Source organism: Bos mutus, chromosome 13 (assembly GCF_027580195.1).
Source record: "Bos mutus isolate GX-2022 chromosome 13, NWIPB_WYAK_1.1, whole genome shotgun sequence".
NCBI classification, from domain to species: Eukaryota; Metazoa; Chordata; class Mammalia; order Artiodactyla; family Bovidae; genus Bos; species Bos mutus.
Window position 1 is genome coordinate 38,207,277 of NC_091629.1, and position 10,320 is coordinate 38,217,596.

The window sequence follows — 10,320 nt, forward strand, 5'->3', positions numbered from 1 at the left end:
GGGAGGGGAGGGATGCCCCCAGGGGCACAGGTCATCACAGAGAATCCTCAGCCTGGGTCTGGGCAGGAGGTAGGAGGGACCTTTACCCAGCAGGTGTGCCCTGTGGCCAGGAAGGGGAGGAAGCCACCCCCACCCTCCTGCCACTGCATGGCCATCAGAGCAAAGCCAGATGCCCAGAAAGGAGCAGCAGAGAGGGGCTTTGTCCCCCAGAAACCAGCACAGGTCCAGCATCTAAGGTCCCACCCAGGAAGGAAGAGAGGGACCTTTCCCATGGACCCCCAGTTCATAAGTTGGAACTTGCAAAGTGAGCCCCCCTGCCCCCACGCAGCACGAGCATACATGTGATTTGTTAAGGACAAAAAATCACAACTTGGGGTAATTCTTGCAGCCGTCGATTGCAGGCAGTAGAGCTGAGAGCCATGCATTTACAGCCTCCCGACAGCACGGAAGACAATTACTATAATTTCTATTTTTAAAGCGGAGGTTCCCCATGGACCAATGGCTCACATTTAAAGTGAAGAGAGGAGCAGGTGTCAAAGGGACTTCATTACATTTATGAGCCTTCAAATGTCGTCTGCGCGAGCCCGGCGCAGTGGCTTCCGATGCAGCGGCACAAAGGGGCCGAGCTCTGATTGCCCAGCCACTCTCAGCCGAAATGCAATCTACACCTCTTTTTTTGTCAGTTTTCCCAAGAAAATTGGCAAGCATTCTGCTGGGTTAAAGCGGGCCTTGGCAATTTGGATTTCCTGCAGATAAATTATTCAAAGAGCACAAAATGGAGAGGGCTGCAGGATGCGTGCAGGCTGCTCTCACACTGGGAGCTCACGTCGACGAGCTGACAGCTGTGCCATTCATTCTGCCGAGCACCTTTCCATTTGCAATTTATCTGCATCAAATGGTCAATAAGTAAGAAGTTCTCAGTGCACAGAGTTTTGATGTAAAAGGGAAAAAAAAAAAAAAACTGAACTAAGGGAGGAAGAACTAGGGTTAGCCTTTCAACATGAGCATCAGCTGTAAGAACCAGAAGCCACATCGACGCGCAAGCAGGTAAACCTTGATTTCTGAACTCTGACTAGCTCCACTGGACTTACCCTGCTTTCCTCCTCCAAGGGCGGCTGTACATGTCCTCTGGCCCGCAGCACCCGTGTGCCCATGTGTCGGTGGGCAGCACTGCTCGGCCTGCTGGCTGCACCACCTCTGCCACCACGGGAAGATAGGCTAGGACAATGAAACACTTCCCAATTTTTGACTGATTTATTTTTGAAAATTCTTCCCCTGTTCCAAGAACAAACCAACCCTGCCTGTTTCTGAAAAGCCCTCATGTAGCTAAGTGGCCTACTGCCTGGAGGGTGAAAGGCCCCTGTCCCGGCCAAGCAGCCTTAACGTCCCCCACAAGGGGCCAGAGGCCTTCTCAAGGACAGGTCTGCGCTGTCTGCCACCGGCTGCCTGTCCACAGCTGCCCTGTGCTCCCCAAACCCACTCTTTGCTCTGGTTAATACTTCAGTCATTCTGGCTTCAGTAGGAAAACTACAGAAGAACAATCTGCAAACACTAGCACTAGCCACATCTCTTGACCAGCAAGAACGGTTTCTTTGTCCTTCCTCCGAACCTGCCTTATTGTGTCACGAGATGGTCTCACTCAAGAGAGTGGCAATGCTTAGTTCTGTTTGTTTGTTTGTTTTCTTATTTTTAATTTTTTCTGGCTGTGCCATGTGGCACCTGGGATCTTAGTTCCCCAAGTGGGGATCAAACCTGCACCCCCTGCAGTGGAAGCCTGAAGTCTTAACCACTAGACCACCAGGGAAGTCCCTTGCTTTGTATTTTTTAGTAAATCACGTAAGCTCTTCTTAAATGTAAACAGCTCTCACATGACCAGCCCCTTTAAGACCTGTCCCGTGGCACCCTTGCCAAACCTGAGTTCCCCAAGCTGGACGTTTACACACTCTGGGACCAAGGTGGTGTTGAGTGACCTTGAACCAGCAGCTTCTTGGGCTGTGATCGTGAGGACTCCAGGAACACACAGGACAGAGTGGGCTCTCCCCCAGGAACATCCAGTCAGGCCCAGAGGGCTTTGCACCAAACTTCACCTTTTCCCCAGAGGGTCTGCCCACCCCCTGCCTAGTTCAGGGACCTGGCGGTGGTTTCTAGAGGGGTGCATCCCCCATCCCTCTGTCTGTCTGTCTCTCTGTCTCTCTCTGACGCTCTCTGTTTCAATCTCTTTTCTTCCTGGTTCTTCCCAGGCCTTCACAACTGAAGAGCTTCCCATCTCTCCACCCTAAACCATGTCCCTGCCCATCTGCACACAGCTAAGGGCTGGACAACAGACTCCATGCTGGAGCCTGGCCCTGTGTGGCCCTGGACATCACCTGCCTCTCCAGTCCCTGCAGGGGGCCCTGGCCTGAACAGCACCAGCTATGGGACCTGAGGCAGTGGGTGTCTCACTCCAGGGAAGGGGGGATGTCAAGAGAAAGGAGCTGCTCAGCCATGAGCCCGGGCCGGGGTGGGGAGGCCCCATGGATCAGCGATGATCTGAGGACGTTTCAGGGAGGGAGGCCTCAGGAAGCAAGTGCCTCTGACCCACAGAGAAAGTGCACCACTGTGTGGCCAGCACCTCTGGGGGGTCAGGCCTGTGTCCTCCCTCTTCACACCCCCTCTCTCACTCTCCTCTGTGCCTGCTCATCTCCATCTGAAATAAGCTCACTGGTTCATGTTTTTGAGGTCAGTGTCTCCCTGCAGAGACCTCATTCACTGCTCAGGGTGTATTATGTAAGGTCAGACAAACAGGCAGACAGACAGACAAATGGGGACAATCGGAAACGTCTACTGAGATCCTGGAACTGGGGGAGGTGGCCAAGACCATCAGAGCAGAAACCAGAGCCCCGAGTCGCAGGAGAGTCCAGGCCCCTGAGGCCACAGAGGACCCACGCTGGCTCTGGGCTGGAGGAAACAGGCCACGTTCCATTTTACTTAGAACACATCCAAAAGCCTGCAAAGCTGGGGAATTAGAATGAACTTGGGACAACTTTTTAAACGTACAAGATTATTTGAGTGACAAAGTCCTTTTTCCTCTGGGAAGACCCAAACAAGGAATTCTGCTGACTCCCGAGACCAAGCAACCTGCCTAGAAGGAAGGGATGACTTTGCAACGAGGAGGGTAGAGATATCTAACTGAATGAAACCAAGGGGTGCGGGGGGAGGAGGGGGCAGAGGAGGACATGATCTGGTCCCGTGTGCACAGCCAAGAGCGCCTCCAGCAGGCACATCACCACTGCACAGCCTGGGGGCAGAATACTGGGCATATCCATATTCCCACATCTGGGGAGACGCTCCCCTAAGGACATAAGAGCAGCTGTCAAGTATGTCCCTTGCTCCCTCTCCCAAGCCTTCCAGCAGGATCCTCCCCAGCCCCCAGCCCAGGCAGCCCCAAGAGCTGCCTTCTGCTTCGAGAAGTCCTACTGTCTCAGGGACCTCCCCTTCAGCACACATCCTGCTCTCCATTCTCTGTCAGCTGAGGCTAAACCACCCAGGCACACCCCTGCACCTCCTGACAACTGCCACAGCACTTCTGGTTCCTATCGGTGTCCCGCCCTTGGGAATATCCCAGTGTGTATCTGAAATTCTCTGACACTCCACCCATTGTTCAATCCATAAGCAGCTGCATAGACCAGCCCTCTCCTTGGGTTGTAGAAAGGACACCCCACGGAGGATTATTTAATACCCATCTTGGGAGGGACTCTCCTGACATCTCTAAGCATGAGATCTCTAAGTATGAGATCACGGCTCACTGTAACCCCTACATTAAAATTATAGCTATGTAATAGACATCCTGATAAAGCAGCCTTGTCTGGGCCCATCTGTTTAAAACTTCAACATAAATGGAATTGCCAACTTCTGAGGGGTAGCAATCTAGCCACATCCAATGAGGCTGGTCAGAGGGCACACCCCGTGCTACCCCTTCCCCTGTCAGGAGCATCCACTAGGGGAGGCAGTAAGGAGGCCCTGCTGAGCACCCATGCATTCACTATGCTCCTGGGTTGCATATCTCTAGCCATCCACTGAACACCCATAATCTGAGGCCCAAATACTTCATTCTTCAAGGTCAAGAAGGGGTTGACAAATACCTACCCTTTCCTCCTTAAGTTAAGAAAGAAAAAAAGCCCAATGCCCAGCACTTTCACAAGCACACAACAATTCTATCAGCCACTTCCAGACCCACCTATGAGCTGTCCACATGCCTGGTGCTGAACTCAGAGCCCAGGCAGCTGTGATTGCCTCCCACATAGGACTTCTCCAGCCACGAGCTCCTCAGCTCCCCACTTCCTTCTCAGGCCAGGCCTCTGTTGTATGTGTTCTGCCCTCTTGTGCCCCCACCCCTTCTCCACCTCCTCAGTCAGACGGTGCCCCTGGTGCCAGGCCCACAGTCCCTCCTTCTCTGGCCCACTCTTGGTCTTAGCTTGTCTGCTCAGAGCAGTAACTAGGGCCTTATCTGCCCAAACTAGAGGAAATGACCATAATGGAGCAGCTGTGAAACGCTGGCCCTGGGGGAGAAGCTGAGCACGGCCACTGAGCTTTTTCCCAGCAGGTCCCACACCCTGCAATCTTGTCACACTGAGCCATAGGCAAGTGCAGCCTTCCTACCCATCACATCCACAGCACCAACCACTGTGGAGACAAAGCACCCAGAGCCCCTGGCCTCAAATCGAGGAGCTTCTTGGTCATGTGATGTCTGAATGCTTGGGGCTGGATGGGTGAGGTGAGTGCCGCTCTCAGTCAGATGCAAACTTAAGGGGAAAACAAAACTAAGTGATCAAGTTAGATAACAATTTAATGCAGCATTTTAGAACATCCGCCGCTACTGCTGCTGCTAAGTCACTTCAGTCGTGTCCGACTCTGTGCGACCCCATAGATGGCAGCCCACCAGGCTCCGCCGTCCCTGGGATTCTCCAGGCAAGAACACTGGAGTGGGTTGCCATTTCCTTCTCCAATGCATGAAACTGAAAAGTGAAAGTGAAGTCGCTCAGTCGTGTCTGACTCTTCGTGACCCCATGGACTGTAGCCTACCAGGCTCCTCCATTCATGGGATTTTCCAGGCAAGAGTACTGGAGGGGGTCGCCAGTGCCTTCTCCATCTTTTCCCCTAATAAAATGCAATTCCATTCCTCATACCTTGTTCATTGAAAACACACATCCTACTTTCCTACTATATACTGAAATTCTTCCCTAATTACATATTTAAATTATAGAGTCCTCAACTCTTAAAAACCTTAATTTCTAGTGAAAACTGAGAAAGTAACCAATTATGATGTCTTCTAAATTAATATTCTGTAGATTGGTGAACATAAATGCCTGTGATAGTTTCTAAAAACATTTGCTTTTTAAAATATCTATTTAGGAAAATTATTTATGTGTTTATTAGAACATCTAAATCAATGCAAATGTTCCACGAGGAACAAAAGAACAACGATTTAAATAAAGACTGCGCCGGCATTCCTGGCTTTTCCTTTTGCACCAGACTCAAACATGGCTCAGCAAAGCACTGATGGTCACACAGGGATAAAAGTGTGAGTGGAGGAGCCTGAGGCAATGCGAGGACAGACCCATCCCTGTACATTTCAGTCCCCAGATTCAGGAGGAAAGTGTTGGGCTTTAAGAGAAAAAATACAAGCACCCTCAAAAGAGGTTGCCACTTCAAACTTCACAGCCCTGCCCGTCTGTACTCTGGACCGCCACTTCTTGGTGGCCATGCTCTGGGTCATGGCTTGGATCCCTGATGGAGAGTGTGTTCATGTCAGAGTATACGAGAAGTCAGAATCTGAGATCTGGGAAGGGATGCCCACCAAGCCTGTTGTCACCCCACTTCCATCTTTGAGGGTCACCTGAGCCTGGGGACCTGGCTTTGCCAGAGCATGTCATGGGGAGTGAGGACATCCAGAATTACAGGCTTGGTGCAGCTGTAAGAGCATGGGATATTTGGGCTTGGAGCACCACTGGGAAGTGGAGACTCCGGGCCACCTCCACCAGCCAGATCCAGGCAGGTATGAGCAGGGCACCACAGGCCCCATTTTGGAAGATGGCAGTAAACCAAGCCAGCAGACCTCAGGAGTTCCTGCGGCGAAGGCTGCCCAGGGAGAGCAGAGAGCAGGGAGTGTGTGCCTGGGGAGCCGCATGTGATGGGGCCTCAGGGCAGAGACTTGGCAGACGGGACCTGCCGTCACATTTTAGTTTTAGCCTACTCGGAGTCACCTGTCTTCCTTTAATGTTAAAGTGTCCAAATCATCGATGGTCCTAGCCCCCACTTACTCTTTGCCTAAGCTGGACTGATAACAACTAGACCAAAAGTCGCCTCCACACTCCACGCCGAGGAGTTAGAAGGACTCTTGCCAAGACCCAGGGGCCCAGACCCTGGGGCTGCCCTCCTAGTGCCTTACCTTGCCACGTCCGCCCAGGAAGAGTCTCGGGGTCCTACAGTTGTCGGCCTTGTCTCCGTGTGTCCACCTCTGGCTCAGAAGCTCACCCCGGAACTCATTTTCTGAGAGTCAGAAAAAGAAAACCTAATGAACGCCAGCTCAAGGGGAGAAATAGAGAAACTGGGCCCACTCTTGTACACAGCACTTGTACCGAAAAGACACCCAAGGTCACAGCCCCATGGCTGCTTCAGGGACAAAAGACAGGAGCTCTTTGGGGAAAATCACTCTCTGTTTGGGACATTCCTCAGAGGCTTCTAGTGCCCACACCCAGAATCATCATCAAATAGGCTGTGGCACTATTTTATGGGGCATGTTGGGGAGTGGGGGCACATTTCCTCTAACATGGCCACTCCGAACAGGGGGCTAGTGCCAGTCAGGTGAGGCCCAAAGCTTTGCCTCTGCTTTGCCCAGGTGGCCAGCATCCTTCCTCTCCTTCTGTCTGCCTCTCTCTAGGGCAGTACCTCCAGTTAATATTTAATTCCTCACATAAATTCACACGTCAAAGCAGAGGCTAAAGCATCATCTGGACCGGACAAAGAAATGCATTGTGTACCTATTCCCTGAACGGCACTCCCTGTTTCCATGACAACCAGCTTTCTACAACAGCAGCTTTCAAAGGAAGGTCACGAAGTAACCAACAATAAAAACAGGAAATGAATGTTCCTGCGTTTTTCTTCTCCTTGGAGGTGAGTTTGGATCTGCTGAAGGCAGGTCAGGCTTGGTGCTGTCACACCCCTCATCTTTCTTCTCACATTTTCGACGTGCATTCCCGAACACTATTTTCCTCTAACTTCACTGGTCCTGTCCCGGGCAGCCCTGTGGCTACGGCCACAGTGTCCTCTTGTCTGGAAATGCCTCCATCTATTAAAGGGCCTCCTGTGACTCCAGTAGCACAAACAGAGGGAGGCAGATGGGTTGGCAAACAGCCTAATGCATCACCTTCAGAGGAATGGGTTAAACCACCTGCTGTGTGTGCCTACTGCATGCCTCACCCTCACTGAGCTGTGGGTCACCTGCAGGGCCCTGAACTCACCCTGAACAGGCGAGCACTGAACTCGGCCTGAGAGCTGGGAACCGGACATCTTGGGCCAGGTACCTTGTGGTCGTCAGCAGACAGCGAGAGGAAACAGGCTCACCCACACCGTGGCAGGAGTTGCCTAGGGCCCTGGATCCCTAAGAGGTGTGCGGCAAACATCGAGGGTGGTGAGGAGGGAGCAGATAGTCCCTGTCAAAGGGGAGGGAAGGGAGGAAACTCGGGAGATGAGTCAACAAGGATGGCTCAGGTCATGGGGCACATGCCACACTTGAAGACAGGGACGAGGACCCTGCCCCTCGTGACAGAGTGACAACAGAGGCCAGAATCCCCAGCCACAAGTGGGGTTCCCTTTCCACATGTGCCTCCCATGAGAGGCCCGCACCCTGGGCTGATCTGCGAGGCTCTGGTGAAATTCCTCGTCATGGTGACATATGTAAACAGTGGTTAACCCTGGCAGGCCTCCATGGGAATTGGAGGGAAGGGGCAACCTGAGATTTTTGAAAGGGATGGTTCTCTCCTTATAGACTCTCAGCACGTGTCTGAAAAGCGCTCCAACCTCAGAGAAGCCCAGAAGTTTAAGAGCCAAGTCTGTGCCAAGGGCCCTCTGTGTTCTGCTTGCTCACAGGGGCCTCTTTGCTCTCTCCCCGGGAGAAGCCCTGTTGAGGGAATTCTCCCCCTCACCCACATTCCCTGTGGTCTGTCACGTGTCCACAGCCCCACACCTGCTCAGGCCTCACACAAGGGCCTTGAGGACACCTGCCCCAGCACCACTCCCTCACAACAGCACTGCCCCCAGGATGCAGAAGACATTTGCAGGAGGCACACAACACAAGAGCAGAACTATGTCACAAGGATCCATGATTGACGGAGTCCTTCAATCAATCCTTCCTTTTCCTGGGAATCTTTTGATAGCAAACCACAGTCACTACAGTAAAATGTGACAGTGCTTCTCCTTTGCTGGGAGAAACCAGGGGCCCTCTTGGTCTCCCACTGGGCCCACATATGTCCCCACCACAGACCAGACCCCTCGTGTACAGACACGTGGAGTAGAACAAAGACACAGTCCACCCCGGCTGCCATAGAGGTGGCACTTGATGTCCCCCCACCAAGCCCAGACTATGGCAGAGTCCCCAGGCCAAAGGAGGGCCCTGCACACAACAGGGGGTGCCAGCCGGGTGCCCCGTCCAGCAGTCGTGCTGCTGGCGGACATTTAGCCCATGGAGGCAGCCCCCACGCCTGCACCTGCCCTGCTAGCCACCGTCTCCATCACAGGGTGGGAGGAAGAGCCATCGGAGACTTACAGCGCCAGACACACAGGGACCTCGAGGAGGGCTGACTCTGCCCTCGTTATCAGGAGTCAGCAGTGAGGAGGGTTTTCTTTAAGACCCCTTGCTTCGGGCTAGGAGGTCTCTAGTGAGTTCTGAACCCCGGCTCCCAGACACACAGAGCAAAGGGGCCGCATGGGAGCGTGTGGCAAGGACAGCGGCCTTGGCCGTGATGTCCCTTCAGGACCACCTGCTCCATGTTGTCCCAGCATCTGACCCCACCTAACTCAGTTTTACAGGATTCTGGCAGACAGACAAGCTCAGAAAAGCCACCAGGGCCCATGAGCAGCCTCATCAGAGCTGCAAAGCAGGGCATCTCCCTCCTGGGGCCAGAGTCCCAAAGGACGCCCATGCTCAGGGCCAATCAGGGTTGGATCAGGCATCCCCAGCACGTGCCACTTTGGCATGCGGACTGTCTAGCTCTGGAAATAGAGACCCTGTGGGCTCACGAGAAACTCCTGTCGAGATGTCTTCAGGGTCTTCACTAGATTCTATGTCTCTGGTGACTTGCCTCTCATCCAACAAGCAAAGGGGGAGCATCTTTGCTTGGAGGGAGCCCACATCTTGGCTCTCCCATGCTCTCACGGGTGGGACCAGTCAGACCCTGAGCCCCTGCCTTCCTCTCTCCCCACTCTGTCCCATCCTGGCTGAGCCCACCTCTCCCCCCAGGCTTGACAGGCTCTTCTTCCCACTGCCAATTAAAGTGTCCTCAGGGACATCCCTGGTGGTCCAGGGGTTAAGGATGTACCATGCAGTGCAGGGGACACAGGTTCAATCCCTGGTCAGGGAACTAAGATTGCACATGCCACAGAGCAACTCAGCCGGCTCAGCCAGCACGCCACAACTAGGGTCCATGCACCAGAGCAGATCCCTGTGACACAACAGGACCCTTCGTGCTGCGCCTGAGACCTGACACAACCAACCAAGCAATCAACAAATAGTTAACAAAAAAATCTTTTTTTCATAAACAAGTGTCCTCGGAGTAGCAACCAAAGCCTGTCTTCCTCTCAAATGTTTGCTCATCCCCCTAATTGGCCCTTCCCTGGGGCTTCTCAACTCTTCAACAAGCTTGAGGCATCCACATTCACAGAGCTCAATCTGTCTGGATTCCACACCCCAGACCCCGGGCTCCACATCTCCACACCCTTCACAATCTGATCTCTTAAGTGACCCCCGGCGATCTGACTCTGGCCCCACTCCCCACGCCAGCTCACAGCCCTCCACCAAAGCAGCACCCTTGGAAGGTCTCCGTAAAGTCCTGGTCACCTGCCCATCCTGCGCCCACACCCAGTTCCTCCTTCCTCCCCCGGGGTGCCCCCGCCCCATCCCCAGCCTCTCCTCCCTCTGCTTGGCTGGCCACCTATCACCTCCCCCTCTGACTCCTCCCCTCCCTGCTCTCAGTCTTTGGCTCCTAGTCCTGGCCCAGAATTCTGCCTGTTATTTTCTGAATTTCACCACTATCTGACCACTTTTGGCCTCTCAGGCTGTTTCAT

General features: G+C 53.3%; 1 protein-coding gene across 1 annotated transcript in view; it reads right to left on the minus strand.

Annotated features, from left to right (window-relative positions):
• MYT1 (myelin transcription factor 1) overlaps positions 1 to 6,520 on the minus strand; it is a 41,610-nt gene extending 35,090 nt beyond the window's left edge. The window contains exon 1 of the mRNA XM_005908552.2: positions 6,428 to 6,520. The gene's annotated coding sequence lies outside the window, so the exon portion shown is untranslated. The remainder of the gene's footprint in view (positions 1 to 6,427) is intronic.
• Between the last annotated feature and the right edge of the window lie 3,800 nt (positions 6,521 to 10,320).